Source organism: Gopherus flavomarginatus, chromosome 9 (genome assembly GCF_025201925.1).
Source record: "Gopherus flavomarginatus isolate rGopFla2 chromosome 9, rGopFla2.mat.asm, whole genome shotgun sequence".
In the NCBI taxonomy this organism is placed as follows: domain Eukaryota; kingdom Metazoa; phylum Chordata; order Testudines; family Testudinidae; genus Gopherus; species Gopherus flavomarginatus.
Genome location: NC_066625.1, coordinates 41,815,092 through 41,837,500, shown reverse-complemented (window position 1 = coordinate 41,837,500; position 22,409 = coordinate 41,815,092). Strand labels below are relative to the sequence as shown.

The window sequence follows — 22,409 nt, the reverse complement described above, 5'->3', positions numbered from 1 at the left end:
TGGGGCTGGCAGGGGGGCTGATGTCTGCACAGACTCTCAGCTGCCAGGCCGGAGGGGGCACTTGGGACCTTACCAGAGTGGCTCAGTGAAGATGGGAGGTTGACAGAGCAACACAGACGCTCTCCAGAGCACGGAGCAGCATCCGCCCATGCAGCCAGGCAATGAGCACTTCCCACAGCCTGGAGCCGAGGGGGAGGCAGCAGCTGCTGTTCCAGCTGCTCGGGGACAGGCCCTGTCAGCGAACAGCCACTTCTTACTCACCACAGCTAATGGTGCCAGGTTCCTCCGGTGGGGGTATGAAGCAGCCATTTGTTTTCCTCTCCTTTTTGTGTGCAGCCGCTTACAAAAACATCCCAGACAGAGAAGCAACAGGCCAAAATGCTGTCCTGCAGCTGCCAAAGTAGCTCAGTTGGGAGAGCGTTAGACTGAAGCTCTGAAGGTCCCTGGTTCAATCCCAGGCTTTGGCAGGCCCTTTCGTTCCTCTTTGTGCAGGGGTGGCTTGTTTTCTGGGAGCACAGCAGTGCTTGCACCCAAGATAAGTTACTGATCTTGGGCTCTGCAGTAGGAAAACATAGAATGGGCTTCTGCCCCTAGTTGGTCCACCTGACCTTTAATGATGAGAGCTGTCTTTCCCAATATGGTAGGAAGAAAGTAAGGTAGGGCAGCCCTCAGGAATGGTACCAGAGGGCTACTAGGCAGGGATTGGGGATGAAATTCCTCTGAGCAATGGCAGTACCAGGGAAGGGGCATCTAGTAAAAGTGACCCCACACACCTCTCCTCCTCTGGGCACCTAGAGCAGAGGCAGCTGGTGCTGACGGCTCCAAGGGAAGGCTTAAATGCTACAGAGCAACTGAGGTCAGGGCTAGAGGAGGGCAGGACCATGCCTATGTGTGGCCTTCAGACAGGCACAAAAACACTCAGCCAGCCTGCTCTGTGCCATGCCAAACACTCACTGAAGGTCACCAGCATACATGTGGGGCGGCTGCTGATGCTCTGTGGCCAACATCACAAGATGGTAGGAAAGCAGGGCCAGCCCCCATGGTGGGGCCTCTGACTGGTTCCACTCAAGGTGCTCATTTTTGCAGTGGCGCAGGAGATTTTTCCCCAAGAGGCTTTTTCCCAGCTGGTGAGAGGCAGAGAAACACCCAGGCTCCCAAGGTGCTATTTACCAACCCCCTCAAGCACAGGAACTGGCGCACATTTGGAAGAGGGAAACTGCTCTACACACTAGCCCGGGCAGCCGCCCATTTTCTTTGGCAAGTCAGGAATGGCAAAGGCTAGACTGGAAGCACCTGGGACTTCTGCCCCAGCCTTTGGGACAACCATCCCCCAACTCCTTCCCAGGGCTCTGGCTGAAGCCAGAGCATTGGCCTGAGCCGCCAAGAAGAGGTTCCAGCCCTGAAGGGAGCAGGACTTTTAGCCCAAAGGTAAAACTGGACAAGCACAACCACGAAGGGACTCAAACCCTCAATCCCCTGATCCAAAGTCAGATGCCTTATCCCTTAGGCCACATAAGAAAAGGTTCTCCAGGCACTTCTTTGGAAAAGACAGACACTGATACATCTGACAAAGTGGGGATTCATCCACGGAAGCTCATGCTCTAATATGTCTGTTAGTCTATAAGGTGCAACACGACTCTTTGCTGCTTTTGCAGACACTGTGTTTCTCAGGTCAGCTACTGAGAGGGGCCGAGTCTCTCTGAGCACAAGAAGTTGAGTTCCCAGTGAGATGTGAGACTTAATTCTCTGGAGCCGGGTGCAGGGCTTTGGCAGGGGGTCTCAGGCATGAGGGATTGTGGTGCAGCAGATGGATCAACTGCCTAGGTGCGGAGATTTAATCTCACTGAGGAGGAGGAGGAGGAATCCTGCTGATAGGCAGTGTCCAGGACCGGTGCAACCACTAAGGGAACTAGTTGGCCGCCTAGGGTGCCAAGTGGTTGGGGGCACCAAAAAGCACACTCAGAGGAGGAAGTAGAGTTGAGGTGAGCTGGGGCAGGGGGCTGGGGGGAGGTGCGGGGGGAGGGCTGCCTGCAACAAGTAATGGGGGGATGTGTGTGCAGGTGAACCGCACCCTGTCCCAGCTCATCACTGCTCCATCTTCTCCCCTGAGCACGCCGCCCCTACTCTAATTCTCCTCCCCTCCCAGGCTTGCTGCACTAAACAGCTGATTGGCACCACAAGCCTGGGAGGCAGGAGAAGTGGAGCAGTGCCAGCGTGCTCAGGGGAGAAGGCGGAGCAGTGGGGAGCTGGGGTGGGGAGCTGCTGCAGCGGGGGTGCCTGGCTCTTCCCCATCGCCCCTGCCCCTGCTCTGCCCCAGTGCCGCCCTCCCGCCCCTGCACTCACTGCATGGTAAGTGGAGTGACCCAGCCCCAGCCTGGTCCACTCCCCTAGTTCCCAGCCATGCAGCCAGTGAGTGCTGTGGGGCGGTTCCCCCCTCCCCCCAAACTTGGGAGCCAGGGGAGTTCTATGGCCCTGGGTCTCTCATCCCTCCATCCCCTCCCCTGCCCCCAATATCCCTCTTGGGCTCTGTGGGGCTGGTTCTCTCTCACTGTCCCTGTGCTCCCCCCTGCACAGCATGTCCTGGGAGTGACTCAGTTTCCCTGGACCAACATCTCACCACTCCACACATGTCCTTTCTGTTCCCCACCTCCCTCCACCCCACCCCATTTTCCCTGCACCCCAGGCTTGGTCTTTGCCAACCCCATCTCCTCTCCTCCTGACCCCAATATCTCCTGCCCCTATGGGTCTATAAGGCTGGGTCTCTCCCTCCCACATTCTCCCCTCATCCCCTCCCCCAATATCTCCCGGCCCCAGGCTGTGACGTGCTATGACGTGTGCTGGGGCTGTGACGTGTGCTGGGGCCAGGGCTGGGTTTTTGCTGCCCCAAGCGGCGGGGAAAAAACAACAACCCACGATCGCAATCAGTGGCAGCTCCACTGCGCTGCCTTTTTCTTCGGCGGCAACTTGGTGGCAGGTCCTTCCCTCCGAGAGGGACTGAGGGACCCTTCGCCGAATTGCTGCCGAAGACCCCGACATGCCGCCCCTTCCCCTTGGCTGCCCCAAGCACCTGCTTGCTGAGCTGGTGCCTGGAGCCGGCCCTGGCTGGGGCTGTGACGTGCGCTGGGGCTGTGACGTGCTGTGACCTGCTCACTCCCCAAGGGCAACTCACTCCCTTGAAACCAGCAGGACAGAAGTTGTCACGTGTCCATGGGCGGGGTTATGCAGATGAGCAGTGTCTGGCGGCAGTACGGGGAGCAGCGAGAGGAACCGAAGGAGCCGGGCAGAGAGAATTCTCTGTGTGTGGACAGAATCCGGTGTGGGGAGTTCGTGTGGGGAGTGCCTGCACCGGAGTCACTTCGGGGCAGTGATTGCCACTGAGCTACGTAGTGACAAAAGGTGTGTGAATGGGGTGTGGTGCCTGGCTGGGAGCAGCTTGTGGTGATAAGAAAAGGGGTGGGAGCAAGAGGTCCTGTCCTAGCAGGGGGTGTATAGCCTGAGAGGGTGTTTTGTGGGTGTAAGTAGGTTTGGGGGCTTTTTGCAATGACAAGGGGTGTCTGCAGCTAGAACCCTCCTAACCCCACTAGTTTTCTTTGTGTTGTGGGGTGGTGGATTCTGTGATGTCACATTCCCTGGGGGAGGAGTTTGAATCATAACTCCAGAGTGGGAGAACAACTCCCCCAACTCCTGCTCAGTCTCCACTAGGGGGCTGGGCTGGGCTCTCTAGGGAGGGAAGCACAGGGAAAAACAGTCTCCCCTATGGAACCCAGGAGTCCTGGATCCCAGTCCCCCTGCTCTAGACCCCTTCCACTTCCAGAGCCAAGGATAGAACGCAGGGGTCCTGGTGTCCAGCCCCTCCCTGCTCTGACCACTAAACCCCACTGCCCTCCCAGGGTGATGCAGGGGTCACTGGATCTGTGTCCCAGCTCTGCTATGTGCCTTGACTGATTTTCCCAAAGTGCTTCCTTCTGAATCTAGTCGACGAAGTGGGAATTCACGCACGAAAGCTCATGCTCCAATACGTCTGTTGGTCTATAAGGTGCCACAGGACTCTTTGCTGCTTTTACAGATCCAGCACGTCTGCCCTCTCCGCCCGGTCACTGCCCACCCCCGTGTGGGGGCACCAGCACTGTGCCGAGTAGTGATGGACAATTGTCCAAGCTGGCCCAGGGGAGACGTGTGTGTCCCTGCTGCCCTCTGCTGAGCCCTGCTCTGTGTGTGTGTGCGTCTGTGACACTGTATCAGTGTGTTGCTGTGCTACCCAGTAGGAAATGGCTTTGCAGGATTTTGTATTCTGCAGCAAGTGACACACACACACACACACAAAGGGACTCACACAATCCCAAGAACACTCACACACAACACACCCAGAGGGACATGTTAGTCCAACCCCTAGAGAGAGAAACATTCACACCCCCAGCCACACTCACAATAACCCCCCACACACACCATAACATTCACAGTTGTGCTCAGAGACACAACTGCACGCAGTTCACTCCCACTGCTCCAAATACAAGGACCTCCTGCCCCACACAGCATGTGCCAAGGCCTGTTGAACTCACTGCCACTGGACAGCTACCAATGAGAATGACCCCCTCGTGCTGGATCATCTGCTTGGCCCCCCACTCCCTCTTGGGGCATGCTGTGCAGCGTGGCTGGGGATTGTGCAATAGCAGGCTGGGGCCGGGTCACTCCACTTCCTGCAGGAAGTAGCCAGCCCCCTGTCCCCCACAGAGGCCTGGGACCAGCCCCCCCTGCTTCCCACCACGCAGGCCTGGGGCCTCAGCCTGCTCTGCTCCCCTGGCTCCCAAGTTAGGGGGAGGGGGAACCGCCCCACAGCACTCGCCGGCAGCATGGCTGGGAGCCAGAGGAGTGGACCATGCAGTGAGTGCAGGGGCGGGGGGCTAGGGCTGGGGCGGAGCAGGGGCAGAGGCCATGGCAAAGAGCCAGGCAGCCCCCACTGCAGCAGCTCCCCACCCCAGCTCACCTCCGCTCTGCCTTCTCCTCTGAGCATGCTGGCGCCGCTCCACTTCTCCCGCCTCCCAGACTTGCGGTGCTAATCAGCTGTTTAGTGCGGCAAGCCTGGGAGGGGAGGAGAATTAGAGCGGGGGCAGCGTGCTCAGGGGAGAAGACGGAGCAGAGGTGAGCTGGGACAGGGAGCAGTTCCCCTGCATGCCCCCACCCCCGTTACTTGCTACAGGCAGCCCTCTTCCTGCACCCCGCAACCCCCTGCCCCAGCTCACCTCCACTCCTACACTGCCTCTTCCCCCAAGACCCCTCCTCCTGCTCACTGCTCTCGGCCCCCTCCCCACCCTCACTCACCCTTACGGTCATTACAAAGTGGCAAGGCAGAGACCTCCCATTTTTAAAAGTCCTGGGGTGTTGTTCGCCCCTGTTCAGGCACCCCTGGGGCCCTGCACTTCACACAGCTCTCCCTGATTTCAGCTGTTAGTGAGGGAGCCTCACTGCTAGCGCAGACTCGGAACTTTCTTGGATGAGAGACACTGTCCCAAAGCAGGACTAATGCTTAGACCCGGTGATCAGTGATTTCAGATCTGTTGGTCTGCAGCAAGACTCTGCAGTGAGTCTTAATCAGCTCTGCTATTACACAGGGACGAACAAAAGGGTCAAATGGTGCCTGGAAGCCTTAAGAAGAATCCACCCCACCAAGTACAATGCTTGTTGATACCGGCTCCTAACCCCACTGAGAATGTTTTTGGGTGACTCCTTGCCTTTATCAACCTAGGAGATTGAGAGACTAAGAATTAACAGGTGCTCCAGTGGCACAATTGGTTAGCACACAGTACTTATAGGGCAGTGCTGAGAGGAGGTTGTGAGTTCAAGCCTCACCTAGAGCACTGGTTTTCATTAGCCAAATGGCATCACCCCCTCATTTGGCCCTGTGGAATGTACAATTCCAGCCCTGGGGACACTGAGGCAGGGGAGAAGTTAAAAATGCCCCTTCACTTATTAGCTCCTCTCCAGAGTGCAGGTCAGAATCTACAATCCTTTCTCCCCGACCAGCCCCTGTGCCAGGATCCCTCAAGCAGAGCCTGGAGTCCTGCCCATCCTTGACCCCTGAGCCTGGAGGGAGAGGAGCAAGGAGCCATTGTTAGAGGGCTTTCCCTGCCCACTTCCCTGGCTCTTGTCACACAGACAGCAAGCAGCAAAAGACCAGAAGTCCGAAGCGCAGACAAATGGATGTTTACTGGGGTTATTTTCGAAGCAAGCAGATTCCAAAGCCCTTCACACCAGTCAGGCTTATCTCTATACACCGACAGAGTCTGTTCCCCGGTGTTCCCTTCCCAGTTCTGACACCACAGAGCATTTACCCCACATCCCTACAGACAATTCTTTCCTGGGTGCTGGCTGGTGAGTCTTGCCCACATGCTCAGGGTTTAGCTGATCACCATATTTGGGGTCAGGAAGGAATTTTCCTCCAGGGCAGATTGGCAGTGACCCTGGAGGGTTTTCACCTTTCTCTGCAGCGTCGGGTCTCTTGCTGGAGGATTCTCTGCACCTTGAAGTCTTTAAACAATGAGTTGAGGACTTCAATAGCTCAGACATAGGTCAGGGGCTTGTCACAGGAGTGGGTGGGTGAGAGTCTGTGGCCTGCGTTGTGCAGGAGGTCGGACTAGACGATCATAATGGTCCCTTCTGACCTTAAAGTCTATGAGTCTATGAGCTCTGACACTGCAGAGTCTTTACCTCATGTCCCCCTTCCCAGCTCCGACACTGCAGAGTCTTGTCTGTGTCCCTGTTCCCCGTTCCCTATTCCCATCTCCTCCCATTAGGAAGCATGAGTCTAATTTCCCTGCCCACTGCCTGTTTGACCTCAGTTTATACAGTAATATTCTCAGCTAGAACTTAACCAATCATTTTACTGAAATGTAACTAACCAATTCTAACCTATTGTAACAGAATTCTCTAACCAATTACATCTCACTCCCCTAATTAACTTACACCCAGTAAAATTAATTCTGCAGCAGACAGAAAGAATTAGAGGACCAGACAGATTGACAATAGAAAAACGGAGGCCATAAAGATAAACCCTACAGAAATGAGGGTTTCACATCCACAACCATGGAGAAGGGATTTCTTGCCAGACCAGATGCTCCCTTAAGATCATGCATCCGACGAAGTGGGTATTCACCCACGAAAGCTCATGCTCCAATACGTCTGTTAGCCTATAAGGTGCCACAGGACTCTTTGCTCCTTAAGATCTGTTTCTTTATCTGGTGGTGATGGGCACTATCGGGACAGGATCGTCTTCCTAACAGCACAACCCCACCTTAGTTCAGTGTGACGGGTTTGAGAGGTGAGCATGTGACTGTTCGCTTCCCAGCGTATGGCTGTCCTTGCTGCTTAGCCAAAGGCCTTAGCCTACGAACAAGGGCTCAGACTCTCCTAGGGAGAGAAGACCCAGACACAGGCAGAGTAGGATTTTGGTTCTTTGTTTTATACCCCTGTCACTAGCTAAGTGATAAAAATACACCTAAGTTCTTGAAGTCTAGGCCTGTACAGGCATCCTGAATATCTCTATTCTAACAGCCATCGGTCCCTGTGGAAAAATGATCTATTCAGGGTTGTCCCTAGACATTTTGGTGCCCTACACAGCATCCCCGTCCCCCAGCCCAAGCTGGCAGAGTGGAGCAGGCTAGGGCCAGGTCAAACCACTTCCCACCACCCTGTAATTGCAGGGCAGGCCCGACCCCACACTCACCGGGTGGCAGGAAGTGGAGTGATCCGGCCCCAGCCTGCTGCACTCTGCTCCCAGTCTTGGAACTTGGGGGGTTGGGGGAAAATGCCCCCCAGCACTCACCAGCACCACAGCTGGGAGCTGGTGGAGCAGAGCAGGCTGGGGCCAGGTCGTTCCACTTCCCGGCGCCCGGTGAGTGCAGGGTGTGCCTGATCCCTCCTGCAGTCCACTGGGATGTAGCTCAGGGGAAGAGGTGGAGTAGGGGGAGGAATGGAGTGGAGCAGGGGTGGGAAGAGGCGGCATGGGGGCAGAGCAGGGGTGGGGGCTTTGTGGCAGAGGCAGAGCAGGGGCAGCTTTCCTGGCTGGCTCAGCCAGCCGAGGGATCGGGCTGGCCGCTGGAGCAGTACGCAGCTGCGTAGGGCACCAGGAAAAATGGGGCAATTTGGTGCCTCCACATCCGTTCACCAGGCAGTGTCCCTGTAGTGTGTGCTGTCTTCATAGGTCCTTTCTCAGTCTTTCTCACCCTCCTGTCCTGAGTCTCCTGTGTCCCTGCTTTCAAGCACAGACTCACTCTGGCTGTTCAGGAGAGGGGAGGACCATGCCTGTGTGTAGCCAGCAGACAGCGACAAAGACCCCCAGCCAGCCTGCTCCCTGCCATGCCAAACACCCACTGAAGGCCATCCACAGACCAGCATGCGGGGCAGCTGCTGATGCTCTGTGGCCAACATCAGAAGACAGTAGGAAAGCAGGGCCAGCCCCCCTGGTGGGGCCTCTTACCGTTCCCACTCACAGTGCTCACTTTTGCAGTGGGGCAGGAGATTTTACCCCAAGAGGCTTTTCCCCAGCTGGCAAGAAGCAGAGAAACACCCAGGCTCCCAAGGTGCTATTTACCAAGCCCCCTCAAGTACAGGGACAGGCGCACATTTGGAAGAGGGAAACTGCTCTACACACCAGCCTGGGCAGCTGCCCAGTTTCTTTGGCAAGTCAGGAACAGCAAAGACTAGACTGGAAGCACCTGGAGCTCATGTCCCAGCCTTTGTGGTGTCCAGACCCCGACTCTTTCCTAGGGCTCTAGCTGAAGCCAGAGCATTGGCCTGAGCAGCCAAGAAGAGGTTCCAGCCCTGAAGGGAGCAGGACTTTCAGCACAATAGTAAAACTGCACAAGCACAAAGGGACTCAAACTCTCAATCACCTGATCCAAAGTCAGATGCCTTATCCATTAGGCCACATGGTCACACAAGAAAAACCTCTCCAAGTACTTTAGAGAAGACGGACACTGTGTTTCTCAGACTCAGGTCATCTACTGACGGGGGCCAAGACTCTCTGGGCACAAGAAGTCGAGTTCCCAGCGAGATGTGAGACTTAATTCTATGGAACCAGGTGCAGGACTTTGGCAGGGAGGCTCAGGCATGGGAGATTGAGGTGCAGCGGATGGACCGGCTGTCTAAGTGCAGAGATTTAGTCACACTGAGGCACAGGAGGGAGGAAGAGGAGGATTTCTGCTGATGGTCAGTGACTGTGCAGAAAAAAGGGTGTTGATTCCCCCATCCTAAATGGGCTGGTTGGCTTGACCCTCCTCCCCTCTGCAGAGCATGGTGGGGACTGCAGCTCACCTCTTGTGGGGCAGGAGGACACAGGTGCAGGGCGCTGTGCTCCGATGCACCTGGAAGGCAGATCCGGTGTGGTGGGGTGGGATGGAGTGGGGAAGGGCAGGGCCTGTGGTTTACGTTCTGCATTGCCTGGTGCTGGACCATTTGCAGAATCCCCAGCCATGACGCACAGCGCACCGCAAGAGGTGTGTGTGGGGGGGCCAAGCAGATGATCCAGCATGAGGGGGGAGAGGATATCTGGTTGGGGGAGAAAAGGCCTTGGGCTGCACTGGGGGAGTGCAGAGCAGGGGTGACACCCCAGAAACCTGCAGCAAAGGGATGGACAGGTGGGCTGCGTGGATAGAAGAGGCAGTGAGCCTAAAAGGGGAGTGGGGTCTAATGGTCAGAGCAGGGAGGGGGCTGGGTGCCAGGACCTCTGGGTTCTATCCTTGGCTCTGGGAGTGGAGGGGGGTCTTGAGGTGAGAGCAGGGGGACTGGGAGCCAGGACTCCTGGGTTCCATAGTGGTGGCTGGTTTTTCCTGTGTCTCCCTCGCTAGAGGTCCCAACCCAGTCCCCTAGTGGAATCTGACGTGGGGAGGGGGTTGCCCTGCCACTCCTGACTTGTGATTCGAACCCCTCCCCCCACGGGCTCTGACATCACAGAATCTCCCCCCCAAGTCAGAAAGTAGGAGCCCCTCCCCGCATGCAGAGGAAGCTAGTGAGATTCTAGGGGGTCTCTGGCAGAGGTGACAGCACCCACCAGACACCCACTCATGGTTGCAGGGAGACCCTCCTGCACAGCCCCGTGCTACAAGGAGCTGGAGGCACCCAGCCAGGGTCACGAGGTGAGATGGGGTTGCAGTGGCAGGAAGGAGGCAGAGCTGGGGGTGGTGCCAGGTCGGGTGCTGGCTACACAGGAAAAACCACACTGCTCCGTTACGTATTTCCCAAGGTTGTAGCTGAATACAGGGTTTGGAATGACTTCAGGGAAATATTTTGTTTGCAAACAGACTCCAGATACCAAATGATTGTGCTAACATGCTCCCCTGAGCCCCTTCCCCATTACTCCAGGATCCGAGCATTTTCCTAATTTGCAGGGTAATTCTCCTCCCAGGCTCGTGCGAAGGTGGGAAGCACCACCAGCCCCATTTCCCAGATGGGAGAACTGAGGCCCAGAGAGGCTGAGTGATGTGCCCAAGGATACCCAGGAAGTCTGTGACAGAGCAAAGCATGTTTCTGCCTCTCTCCTCCCAGGTCTGGCCTGCTCCTGAGTCACTGGATGGTGCAGGGGCGGGGCCTCGGGGCAAGGGGCAGTGCAAGGGGGGGCCTCAGGGGAAGGGGCAGTGCAGGGGCGGGGTCCCAGGAGAAGGAGCAGTGGGAGGGCGGGGTCTCGGGGGAATGTGAGGGGGCCGGTCCCAGGTGAATGGGTGATGCAGGGGCAGGGTCCCAGGAGAAGGAGCAGTGGGAGGGCAGGGTCTTGGGGGAATGTGAGGGCAGGGTCTCAGGTGAATGGGTGGTGTAAGGGTGGGGTCCCAGGTGAATGAGTGGTGCAGGGGCAGGGTCTCGGGGGAATGTGAGGGCGGGGTCTCAGGTGAATGGGTGGTGCAGGGGCAGGGTCTCAGGGGGAAGGGGTGGTGCGGGGGCAGGGAATTGGGAGAATGGGCAGTGTGGCATTGGGGACTTTGGGGAGGAGGCAGTGTGAGGGCAGGGTCTCGGGGCAAAGGGGAAGGGTGTAGACGGGGTCTCAGGCAAAGGGGTGATGTAGCGATGGCGATTCAGGGGAATGGGTGGTGAAGGGGGGGGACTAGAGGGAAGGGGCCAGGCGAGGGCGGGGGCTGGGACTGGGGGAGGGGCAGTGCAGGGGCGGGGTCTCGGGGGAAGGGGCGGGGACTGGGGGTAGGGGTGGTGCAAGGGCAGGACCTCGGGGGAAGGGACGATGCAGAGATGGGGGTTAGGGGAAGGGGCGGGGCCTCGGGAGAAGGGACGATGCAGAGATGGGGGTTAGGGGAAGGGGCAGGGCCTCGGGGGAAGGGACGATGCAGAGATGGCGGTTAGGGGAAGGGGCAGGACCTCGGGGGAAGGGACGATGCGGGGGAAGGGATTAGAGGGAACAGGTGGTGCAGGGGCAGGGTTTTAGGACAATGTGAGCGCAGGGCCTCGGGTGAATGGGTGGTGTAGGGGCAGGGGCGGGGTCTCGGGGCAATGTGAGGGTGGGGTCCCGGGTGAATGGGTGGTGTAGGGGCGGGATCTCAGGGGGAAGGGGCGGTGCAGGGGCAGGGTTTCAGGGCAATGTGAGGGTGGGGTCCCGGGTGAATGGGCGGTGTAGGGGCAGGGTCTGAGGGGGAAGGGGCAGTGCAGGGTCAGGCTCTCGGGGGGAAATAGGAAGCTGAAGGGCAGGAACTCGGGAGAAGGGGCAATGTGAGGGCGGGGGTGGGTCCTTGGGGAAAGGGTGCAGGGGAGGGGTGTATTGGGGAGGCACAATGCAGGAGTGTGGATTTGGGGGGAAGGGGCAGAGTGAGGGTGGGGTATTGGGGAAAAGGGGCAATGCGAAGGCGGTGCCTTGGAGGAAGGGGCAGGGTGGGGGCAGGACCCCAGGAGGAGGGGGCAGGGCAGGGCTTTGGGGAATGGAGCAGGGATTAGGGGAACAGGTGAGTGAGGTCAGGACGTCGGAGGTAGGGGCAGTGTGGGGGCAGGACCCCAGGAGGAGGGGGGCAGGGGCAGGGCTTTGGGGAATGGGGCAGGGATTAGGGGGAACAGGTGATGTGAGGCCAGGACGTCGGGGGTAGGGGCAGTGTGGGGGCAGGACCCCAGGAGGAGGGGGGCAGGGCTTTGGGGAATGGGGCAGGGATTAGGGGAACAGGTGATGTGAGGCCAGGACGTCGGGGGTAGGGGCACTGTGGGGGCAGGACCCCAGGAGGAGGGGAGCAGGGGCAGGGCTTTGGGGAATGGGGCAGGGATTAGGGGGAACAGGTGATGTGAGGCCAGGACGTCGGGGGTAGGGGCAGTGTGGGGGCCGGACCCCAGGAGGAGGGGGCAGGGGCAGGGCTTTGGGGAATGGGGCAGGGATTAGCGGAACAGGTGATGTGAGGCCCGGACGTCGGGGGTAGGGGCAGTGTGGGAGCAGGACCCCAGGAGGAGGGGGCAGGGGCAGGGCTTTGGGGAATGGGGCAGGGATTAGGGGGAACAGGTGATGTGAGGCCAGGACGTCGGGGGTAGGGGCAGTGTGGGGGCAGGACCCCAGGAGGAGGGGGGCAGGGCTTTGGGGAATGGGGCAGGGATTAGGGGAACAGGTGATGTGAGGCCAGGACGTCGGAGGTAGGGGCACTGTGGGGGCAGGACCCCAGGAGGAGGGGAGCAGGGGCAGGGCTTTGGGGAATGGGGCAGGGATTAGGGGGAACAGGTGATGTGAGGCCAGGACGTCGGGGGTAGGGGCAGTGTGGGGGCCGGACCCCAGGAGGAGGGGGCAGGGGCAGGGCTTTGGGGAATGGGGCAGGGATTAGCGGAACAGGTGATGTGAGGCCCGGACGTCGGGAGTAGGGGCAGTGTGGGAGCAGGACCCCAGGAGGAGGGGGCAGGGGCAGGGCTTTGGGGGAGGGCGGAGCTCGGGGAATGAGGAGGATTAATTCAGTTCAGTGGCAGGTTTGTCTGCGGGTGACACTGGCACTACAGGGGGGGTTAAAGCCGGGCTCACCCGAGGGAGGGGGACGGGGCTGGGTGGCCGGGCACAGCAGGAGTTCGGGGAGTGACAAGGAGCCGGTTACAAGGCTCATCGGACACACCCAGAAACCAGCTCACACCCAGACGGAGGGTTAAAGCCCCAGCGAACAAGGGGCGGTAGGAACATCCCCGCGGTGCAGACAAATGTATCAAGTCACAGGACTGAGACAGACCCGGCACTGACCTGCCCCGCATAGACCTGCCCGGCGCCAGGGTTGGCGGGCGGCCTTTTGGCGGTGGGAGCTTCGCCCCCCACCCCAGTCCTTGACCTTTGCCGATCAGCTGCTTTGTGCGGGGGTGAAAGGGGCGAAGCGGCGCACCACGTTCCTATGCGGAGCCGTTTCATACACTGCCGGAGCTCTCTGGGGGCCTTCAACCTCCCCCAACCTGCCCCCCAGTGTCCCCCCCATCTGCTGTGACTCTCCTGCCAGCACCGCCCCCTCCTCTCCCACTGTAGGGCCCCAGCAGCCCCTTCAAGCCCCCCAACCTGCCCTCCAGTGTCCCCCCATCTGTTGTGACCCTCTCGCCAGCCCCACTCCCATCTGTGGTGATCCCTCAGCCCCCAGCATCCCCTCCCCCATCGTGTACACTCTACCTGGCCTTTCCTTTCGCCCCCGACCTCCTCCACCACCATCCTCAGCACCCTGACACCGACCTCCTCCTCTTGCCCCATCCCCAATGTCCTCCTTCCCGTCCTCAGCGCCCCACCACCTTCCTCCTCCCCCACCCATCATTGTCCTCAGCGCCCCATCCCTAATTGCCTCCAACCCATTTCTCATTGCTGGGCCCCACTTTCCCATCCCCCCACTCCCCCAGTCCATCCCCAGGGTGTGAGGTTCCTCATCTTCAATCTCTGCTACACCCAAACCTGCCAGGTTCCCCTTTTCAACCACTGTGGGGTTGTCCAACCCGCTCACACCCATCCACTCTGGGCTCTCTAAATCCCACATTCCCACAATGCACCTTGGTAACTCCATTCTCCTCTATCCCTAATCCCCCTATTCCCTTCCCTTAGGTCCTCCTGGACACCCCAACCCACAATCAGGCCCCCACATACATCCCAGTCACTCATTCACATGCTGTGCTAGTTCTTCAGGGACCCCCACAGCCCAGCAAACTTCTCCATCCATGATCCCCATGGACCTGTGGCTGGGAAGGTGAGGAAGCTCCCACTTTGGCTGAGCTGGGTGTGGGTGTTAATCTTTTCCTGTCTTGTATGTGCAGTGCTCACAAAGGCTTTTTGCTCCCTCGGGGTGGGGTGTGGTTTTGGCCAAAGATGAGGTGTTTTGGTAGCCCTGTGGATGCTGTGTGGTGCTGGAATGGGGCGTGTGTGTTCCCATCATGCCCCTTCCCCTCTGCCTGCAGAGCTGAGGACAGACAGGTCTGAGGAGCAGAGCAGGAGCTCTGGGAAGGAGAAGAGCAATATGAAGATGGAGTGTAAGATGAGGCCAGGTAAGTTCTGTGGAGGGAGACATGCTGGACAGGGCCTAGGATTGGGGAGACAAGCAGGTGTGAGCCCCAGGCTCAGATTTCTAATTGTAGCTGTGATGGCAGAATGGGAGGAGGGTTGAAGCCAAAACCCTGGGGTGGGGGAGTAGCGAGAAGAGGAGCCTCACCACCGTTGCTTTTTCTTTTCCTCTTGTGTTGTGTTTCATAGCAAGGGAAAAGAAGTCGCGGGGATGGAGTCCAGCCCTGAGGTGAGATGGAAAGTGATCGAGAGCAGTGACAGTGTGAATCCTGTTGATGCCAGGCAAGAGCTGCCCAACTGGGACAAGAGTAACCGTCTCTGTCGGTGAGATGTGTATCTGGTTTGGGAAGGGCTCTGGTCACAGCCCTCCTGGCTCCAGGCAGGGACTTCCTGTTACCTGGGTGTGGGTTTCCGGACTAGCTGTGGCTTCAAGGGAGATGCTGTTGCCATTTGTGAAGGCTGATCATCTCTCTTGCGAGGAGTGGTGTGTGCTCCCTAGCAGAAAGTTGGATCCATGAGGGTGACTTCCTGTTCTGAGTTTCTTTCTTCCTCCTAGGTTTCTTTCTCTGGCCAACTTACACTCAAACTCTCTCTGTCTCTCCTTTCATGGACACCTGTCATGTTCAGTTACCTGCATTCTCTTCCTCTGCTCCCCCTCCCCCAGTCTCCTATGGGCTCAGCTGGGTCTATCTGCCCACGGGCAGGGTCTCTGCCATACTGGGAAGGATGTGTCCTGCCTGCCAGGATAAGGGGGTTGCTCCTCCCACCCCCTATCTTCCGGAAGACCTCATTGCTGTAACTGGTCACAGTGTGAGTGGCCATTCATGTCTTTGGGGCTGTGAGGTCTGAGACTGAGAGGGGTGGGCTCGCAGTCATGGCTTTGGGCAGAGGAGAAGTGGGGCTGGGATTAGAGATGCCCCTTTCACCCGCTAGCTCCATTACTGCATCACCCAAAAGCCTCACTCAGGGAACATTATGCTTCCTTGTGCTGGGCACTGCAGGGACAATCAGAGGGACAGCAGGATGCATGAGGAAATAGATGAGTGTGTGAGGCAGATGGGTGAAGGGGTGTGTGTGGCATACATTGGGGATAGATGAGGGGTTGAGGGTTGGACAGACAGCGGGACAGATGGAGAGCTGCAGGGATGGATGGTGATGTCACAGGCTGGACTTGTGATGGGTTCAGCTCTTGGCCACTGGCTCTGTCATCTCGTGCCCCCATCTGCCCGTCTGACTCTGCCCCTGTCTCTCGCAGGCAGCACTCAGCAGAATCTGGCCCTGTTGTTACACTGGTGCCTACATCCAGCGCACACCTGTACGTAATGTGCTCCTGGAGAGCTCAGGCAGGGAGAAGTGTGTGGCTCACAGCTGCTGAACCAGTTACTCCAAAGAGTGCCGCAGATCTCCCCCTCCTTGGGCAGCAATACCCTGGCTGGGGGGTTCCTTGTCCCTCCTCGCTGCCAAAGCAGCCTGCTCAGCGCAGAAACCGAGGTCACCTGCCTCCGCCCAGCCTCTAGCTGGAGCTGCTCCAGCCCCGAATTGGTGGTATCCAGCCTGGCTGGAGTTGGTGCGATGTCCTAGCAGAGTCCGTTCTTTCTCCCCGGGAGATTATGATTTTCCCCACTGCAGTTAGTTGCTCTTTCTCCGCTTCTCCATAGCCCCTCCCCAGTGATAGTGACCCCTGCTGGCCAGGCATGGGAGTGTCCTGTAGGTGCCTTTTTGTAGGAGCAGTGACTCCTGGTGGCGAGGGGCAGCAATGCCTGGCATGTATCCCCCCTAGCATTGCTGCAGAGACCCTTGGTGGCAACTGAGGTCAGTTGTCTATGTGACCCCACTACTGCCATTGCGCCTGTGAGCGCTGGTGGGTAGGTGAGGCAGGGCCCTGTATGTACATCAGCCATTGGGGCAGGGCCCTCTGGGTATCCCACTCTCATCTCAGTGACTCGTGTTGTCCAGGTGGGGCAGTTCCCTGTGTGTATTTACTTCCCCCAACCCCTGCATTGGGCCTGTGACCACTGGTAGCCAGAGGAGTCAGTGCCCAAGCTGTATTCTTCACCTCCCCCAAGGTGGCAGGTGCCTGGGTGGCTGTGTCAAGCAGTGCCCAGGGTATCTTCCAAGCCCTTTGTGGCAATGAGCCCTGCTTCTGGTGTGTATCACTCCCCTACTAGGGATGTGCACTGATGGCCAAGTATGGCGGTGCCCTTTGTGTAGCCCCCTTCCCCCCCCCAGGGTGACCAGATAGAAAGTGTGAAGAATTGGGACGGGGTGGAGAATAATAGGCACCTATATAAGAAAAAGGCCCCGAATATCGGGACTGTCACTATAAAATCGGGACATCTGGTCACCCTATCCCCTCTACCCCTGTGCCAGGTATGGCAGGCACTGATCCCTGGCATCCCTGTGGGGTAATACCCTCTGTATATCCCCCAATTGGGGCAGTGACCCCTGCTGGTCAGGTGGGGCAGTGCCCTGTGTGTGTGTGTGTCAGGCAATAACAAGGAAATGAAGAGGTTTGTTGAAGGGGTTCTGTCTGATTTACCATTTTCCCAGCTAGCCATCAAAGTTAAAGACCTAGCCCAGTATCCTGTCTTATGACAGCGGCCAATGCCAGATGCCCCAGAGGGAATGACCAGAACAGGGAATCATCAAGTGCTCCATCCCCTGTCGCCCATGCCCAGCTTCTGGCAAACTGGGGTTAGCTATTGATACCGCTGGCGAAGCGCCACAGATGGACCTATCCTCCATGAATTTATCAAGTGCTTTTTTTTAAGCCTGTTATAGTCTTGGCCTTCACGACATCCTCTGGGAAAGAGTTCCACAGGTTGACTGTGTGGTGCGTGAAGAAATACTTCCTTTTGTTTGTTTTAAAGCTGCTGCCTGTTAATTTCATTTGGTGACCCCCTAGTTCGTGTGTTATGAGAAGGAATAAATAACTCTTCCTTATTTACTTTCTCCACACCGTTCATGGTTTTATAGACCTCCGTCATATCCCTCTTTAGTCGTCGCTTTTCCAAGATGAAAAGTCCCAATCTTATGAATCTCTTCTTAGACGGAAGCTGGTCCATATCCCCTCATCATCTTTGTTGTCCTTTTCTGAATCTTTCCCATTCCAATAGATCTTTTTTGAGATTGGGGCAACGGCATCAGCATGCAGTATTCAAGATGTGGGCATACCATGGATTGATATTGAGGCGATATGATAGTTTCTGTCATCTTACCTATCCCTTTCCTAATGATTCCCAACGCTCCGCTGCACATTGAGTGGATGTTTTCAGAGAGGTATCCACAATGACTCCCAGATCTCTTTCTCGAGTGGTAACAGCTAATTTAGACCCCATCATTTTATAGGGATAGTTGGGATTATGTTTTCCAATGTGCATTACTTTGCACTTAACAGCACTGACGTTCATCTGCCTTTTGGTTATCCCGTCACCCAGTTTTGTGAGATCTCTTTGTGGCTCTTCGCAGGCTGCCTGGGACTTAACTATCCTGAGCAATTTTGTATCATCTGCAAATTTTGCCATCTCACTGTTTACCCTTTCCCCAGATCATTTATGAATAAGTTGAACAGTACTGCTACCAGTACAGACGCCTGGGGATAAGAGAGGGAAGATCCTCTTCTGACACTGGCAGACCAGGTGCCAGCTCATGCCAAGGCCCCTAGGCCTTACTGAAAAGTGACAAATGCATGGCTGGAAACTAGTCTTGCTCACCTGTTTGCTAGTGTTGTTAAAATAGGCATTAGATTCATAAAAATTTGTTTACTGTTTAGATTTTATGACAAGCTCATGAGTTGCTGCATGCATTATTTTCACCTATAATAGCCATAGCCCATGTTGTAGGGTGATCCATAAGCGTTGCACTACAGCTGTAAACCTCCTTGCCGCCACCCTGCTACCAGTCAGGAGAGAAGCATTACCAAGTGTGAAATGCTAGTTTACCAGAAGAAGCGTCATCTCCTTTCCAACAAGAAAAGGCCCTGACTGAGACATCAGACAAGCCACTGTGGATCATCCGTGGACAAAAGACCTGGTTGATTGCTCCCTTTCACACACCCATGAGGAGGCAGAGACATGCACAAACTCTTGCACCCATCAGCTTGAGCTCTGGGGGAAAGGAATAAAAATCTCTGTCAGGAAGAAACTGTTGTCCCCACCCCTGATGCTGCTTGGACTTCATGGAAACAGCATGCCTTCTAAACGCACGAAAAGAAACCCAGCTGTTTCAACACCTGGGTGCCAAGATAGAGTCAGAATGCCCAAGAAGAATGTCTGTGACTCCATGTTAACGCTATTCTAGTGCCTGAGAAGTTCACACTTGATACGTGATGGGTGAAATCAAAGTGTGGAACCCAGAAACATGAGGAGTCCCACTGCCTTAGGGTTAGGGTTATGCCATTCGATCTCTTTCAGGGTATGTTTTGGTTCTGAGAGGTAAAAGGCTGCTGTGTGTGTGTGTGTGTGGTGTTATGGAGTGAGGTAGCAAAGGTTGGTTGCAGAGATGGTGCATGTGCCACAAAAATTGTGACACCCCCCTCCCAGCTCTGGTCCCAGAGTCCAGTATTTGCATAAACCCACCTGCTGACCTATGACTAAAAAATTCGCCCTACTAACTCTTCCAGCAAAACAGGCCAAAGAAAGAATGTGCAAGCGCTGTACCGCAGGCCCAGTGCTCTTTTCGGTTCCTTCCCACAGAACTTTCACTGCATACCGGTCCAGTTCCTTGCTGTTGCTTGTCTAAGAGCTGCATGCATATGCTAGAGCGTACCCTGAGCTAATTCCCGACTTGTGGGCTCCATACAGCCTTGCCCATCTGTGTCTCTGTGGCGCAATGTGTCAGCGTGTTTGACTATTAACCGAAAGGATGGTGGTTCGAGCCCCCACAGGGATGGTGATAAGCCCGTGCTACTTCCTTGCTTCCCCAAGGCCTGCGGGGAGCCTCAGAAGTCCCATTTCGCTGCCTCTTGGCCTCAGTGCTTTCAGCTGGTGGCCCAAAGAGCGTGCTGGATGCCATTCAGAAACCCGTCTCCCAGCAGCCATGCCGGAGGCTCAGGCTTAATCCTTGAGGCCGAGAACAAAAGCTTTCAACATTTTTCTCCCTTCCCGCCTCCGCCCAAGTGGCAAGGGAGAAACGGACGAGACACGCCGGCTGAAAGATGCCTCCCTCCCTCTTCCCTGTAGGCTGTGCACAGCTCTTGGCCTGCCTCATGCCTCGTCAGGAAAGAGCGGCCATGCTGCCCAAGCCTGAGTCACGTGCACAGCCTGGCCCGCCCTGGCTGACGGTGCGCAGAGCCACACGAGTCAATGGCAGGTCAAGTCGGTAGCCTCGGCCCTTTCCCCTGACAGCCACACAGCACTGCCCAGCGCCCGAGAGCCTCCCTAGTGTTCTCCCACAACCCGCCGGGGTGGGTGGGAAAAGGGGAGCAGGAAGCACTGCAGCCTCATTCTGGGACAGGAGGTCCTTGCCACACCCCGACCTCCCTCTTGCCTTCAGCCCAGGCAGCCAGAGGTGCCAGGGAGCTCACTGGCAGACTGCCGCCTCAGCCACCTCTTGCTGCTCTGCTGGTCACCGTCTCACTGGAAGGCCCAGAGGGAAAAGAAACAAACACACATGTAGCAGAGGATGGTGTCAATCCATTGATCTCTGGGTTATGGGCCCAGCACACTTCCACTGCGCCACTCTGCTGGCTCTTCACACCCTTGCCACCCAGCCGGCACTACCCAGATTAGTGCCTTATGCACTCGCACGCTGGCAGGCAGATGCGCAGGCTGCGAGGCAGCTGCCCTGGTCACAGGATTTTACAGCGTCTACAGGGTAAAAGGGATCTATTTGGGGTTTGGACCCCACTGGGAGCTGGGTAGCTGAGTGCTGGAGATGGGAGCACTTCTTAAACTGTTTTCAGTTAAGCCTTCAGCTCGTGGGGGACGAGGTTCAGCCTTGGATCCGTGTCTGCAGCAGGCAAGCGCCGCTGGCTCAATCGGCCCCCCTCGCTATCTTAGCAGACTCAAACCCGGAGCAAACGCACACGCCTTGCAAAGGAGCAGGAGCCAGGATCTCAAACAAATGTCAACATTTTATTAAGATGACGTTGAAAGAAAAAAAGAAGTGTACGGTACAGCGTTTAGGCGCAGAAGTTTCTGGTGATCAGGGAACAATGTACAGATTACCCAGGGGGTGCGAAGTTCGGTTTAAGATCGGGTGGCATAGGGAATACCTAATCTGCAATAGCCCCAACTGGGGGTAAAAGGTTAACGTACAGACACTGAGTTGGGAGGGTGTGTTGTCCATGTGAGGGCTCTGTTCAGGTGTGGAGTATAACAAGCGGATACGACGATGAGGATGTATTGACCCCCGTTTGGTGAGTTTGAACGTTCAGTGTTTTTGAATCTTTGCCACAATCTAGTTTAAGCAGGGTCACTATGAACTCTACCCTGCCATCTGTTGGTGATCTGTTGTAAAGGCCTTTTGAGGCTGATGTAATTTGCATGGTTCCACCCACCCCGGATTGCATGATGGGAGTGCTTGTCCAGAGGGTCATTTCAGCTGCTGTGGGATCCCCAGTCTCTTTGTTATTGGGGCAGGAGTAATGCAGTGTATTTTCCTGTTCGTTCTGGATCAAGGAGAGAGTAACTATACCTGGCATTTGAGGCCTGAGAGCTTCACCCTTGCCCGTAAAGTACTCACCCATTAAGGGGTCTGGGTTCCAAAGACCCAAAGTTAGTGTGTGGTGGGGGTGGATATTTGTTTGGTTCTTGCTGGTCGGTGCTTGTGCCTGCTGGTTTCCTTCCTACCATTCCTGGTGTGTAAAGACAGAAGTGTTTTTGAATCTCTTTGAGTTGTTGTTAGTGCTTCAGTTGTTTGCCTTAAGCTTATGCTGTTTGATCTTTTTCAGGATATGTTTTGGTTCTGAGAGGTAAAAGGCTGCTGTGTGTGGTGTTATGGAGTGAGGTTGCAAAGGTGGTGCATGTGCCACAAAAATTGTGACACCCTCCTCCCAGCTCTGGTCCCAGAGTCCAGAATTTGCATAAACCCATCTGCTGACCTGTGACTAAGAATCTGGTTTCAGAGAGTGTTCGTGTGTCACAAAAGCTGTGCCCCAGAGCTGATCTCCTGGAGTCCAATCTGCAAAATTTCCTTGCTGTTTGAGTGGTAAGGAACATCTTCCCCCATTAGGGAGTTGTTTACAACTTTAAGTGTGGAAATAAGATTAAAACTCAGTAACTTAGGCTTCTCTAAAAATTGCATTTAATTATTAATGATTTTATATCTGTGGTACAGAACCTAATATGTATTCAAGCTATAAAAAGTTTTCATTTTAAACTAAAGAGATACAAAGAACACAAAAAGCGCATTTAAAGATTTTACAAACAATCCATTGCACTAAACACAACTATTCTTTTTCAATCTCTCTTATTTCACTATCCTTTGGAACCCATGTGCCTTGCCTAATAAGTTTTATGTAGGTTCGAGTGAGTCCCGAAATCATGAACTGCTAAGTTCCGTTCTACAGTCTTTGATTCATATCACTGGAATAACTGCACTTTATTACCCCTGCCCTAATAAGAAAGAGACTGGGGATCCCACAGCAGCTGAAATGACCCTTTGGACAAGCACTCCCATCATGCAATCCAGGGTGGGTGGAACTATGCAAATGACATCAGCCTCAAAAGACCTTTACAACAGATCACCAACAGATGTCAGGGTAGAGTTCATTCTTACCCTGCTGACATTCTCCCCCTAGCCAAGAATTGATGGTCCTGATAAATCACATTCCCTATTATACCAACTCATTGGTATTGAATGCAAAGTTATGCCTAGCAAAAGTAGCCACCCATCTCTGCCTTGTAGCATCCAGCTTAGTCCTTGTTAACACATAAGTCAGTGGATTGTTCTCTGCCACACCTGAAACTGAGCACCACACAAGTAGTCTCGAAATTTC

The 22,409-nt window shown here is 55.8% G+C and overlaps 1 non-coding gene across 1 annotated transcript; it reads left to right on the top strand.

The window, feature by feature from the left end:
- The first annotated feature begins 394 nt into the window (after positions 1–394).
- TRNAF-GAA (transfer RNA phenylalanine (anticodon GAA)) lies at positions 395–467 on the top strand. Its single transcript has one exon. It is a non-coding gene; the product is annotated as a tRNA-Phe (tRNA).
- Positions 468–22,409: the final 21,942 nt, after the last annotated feature.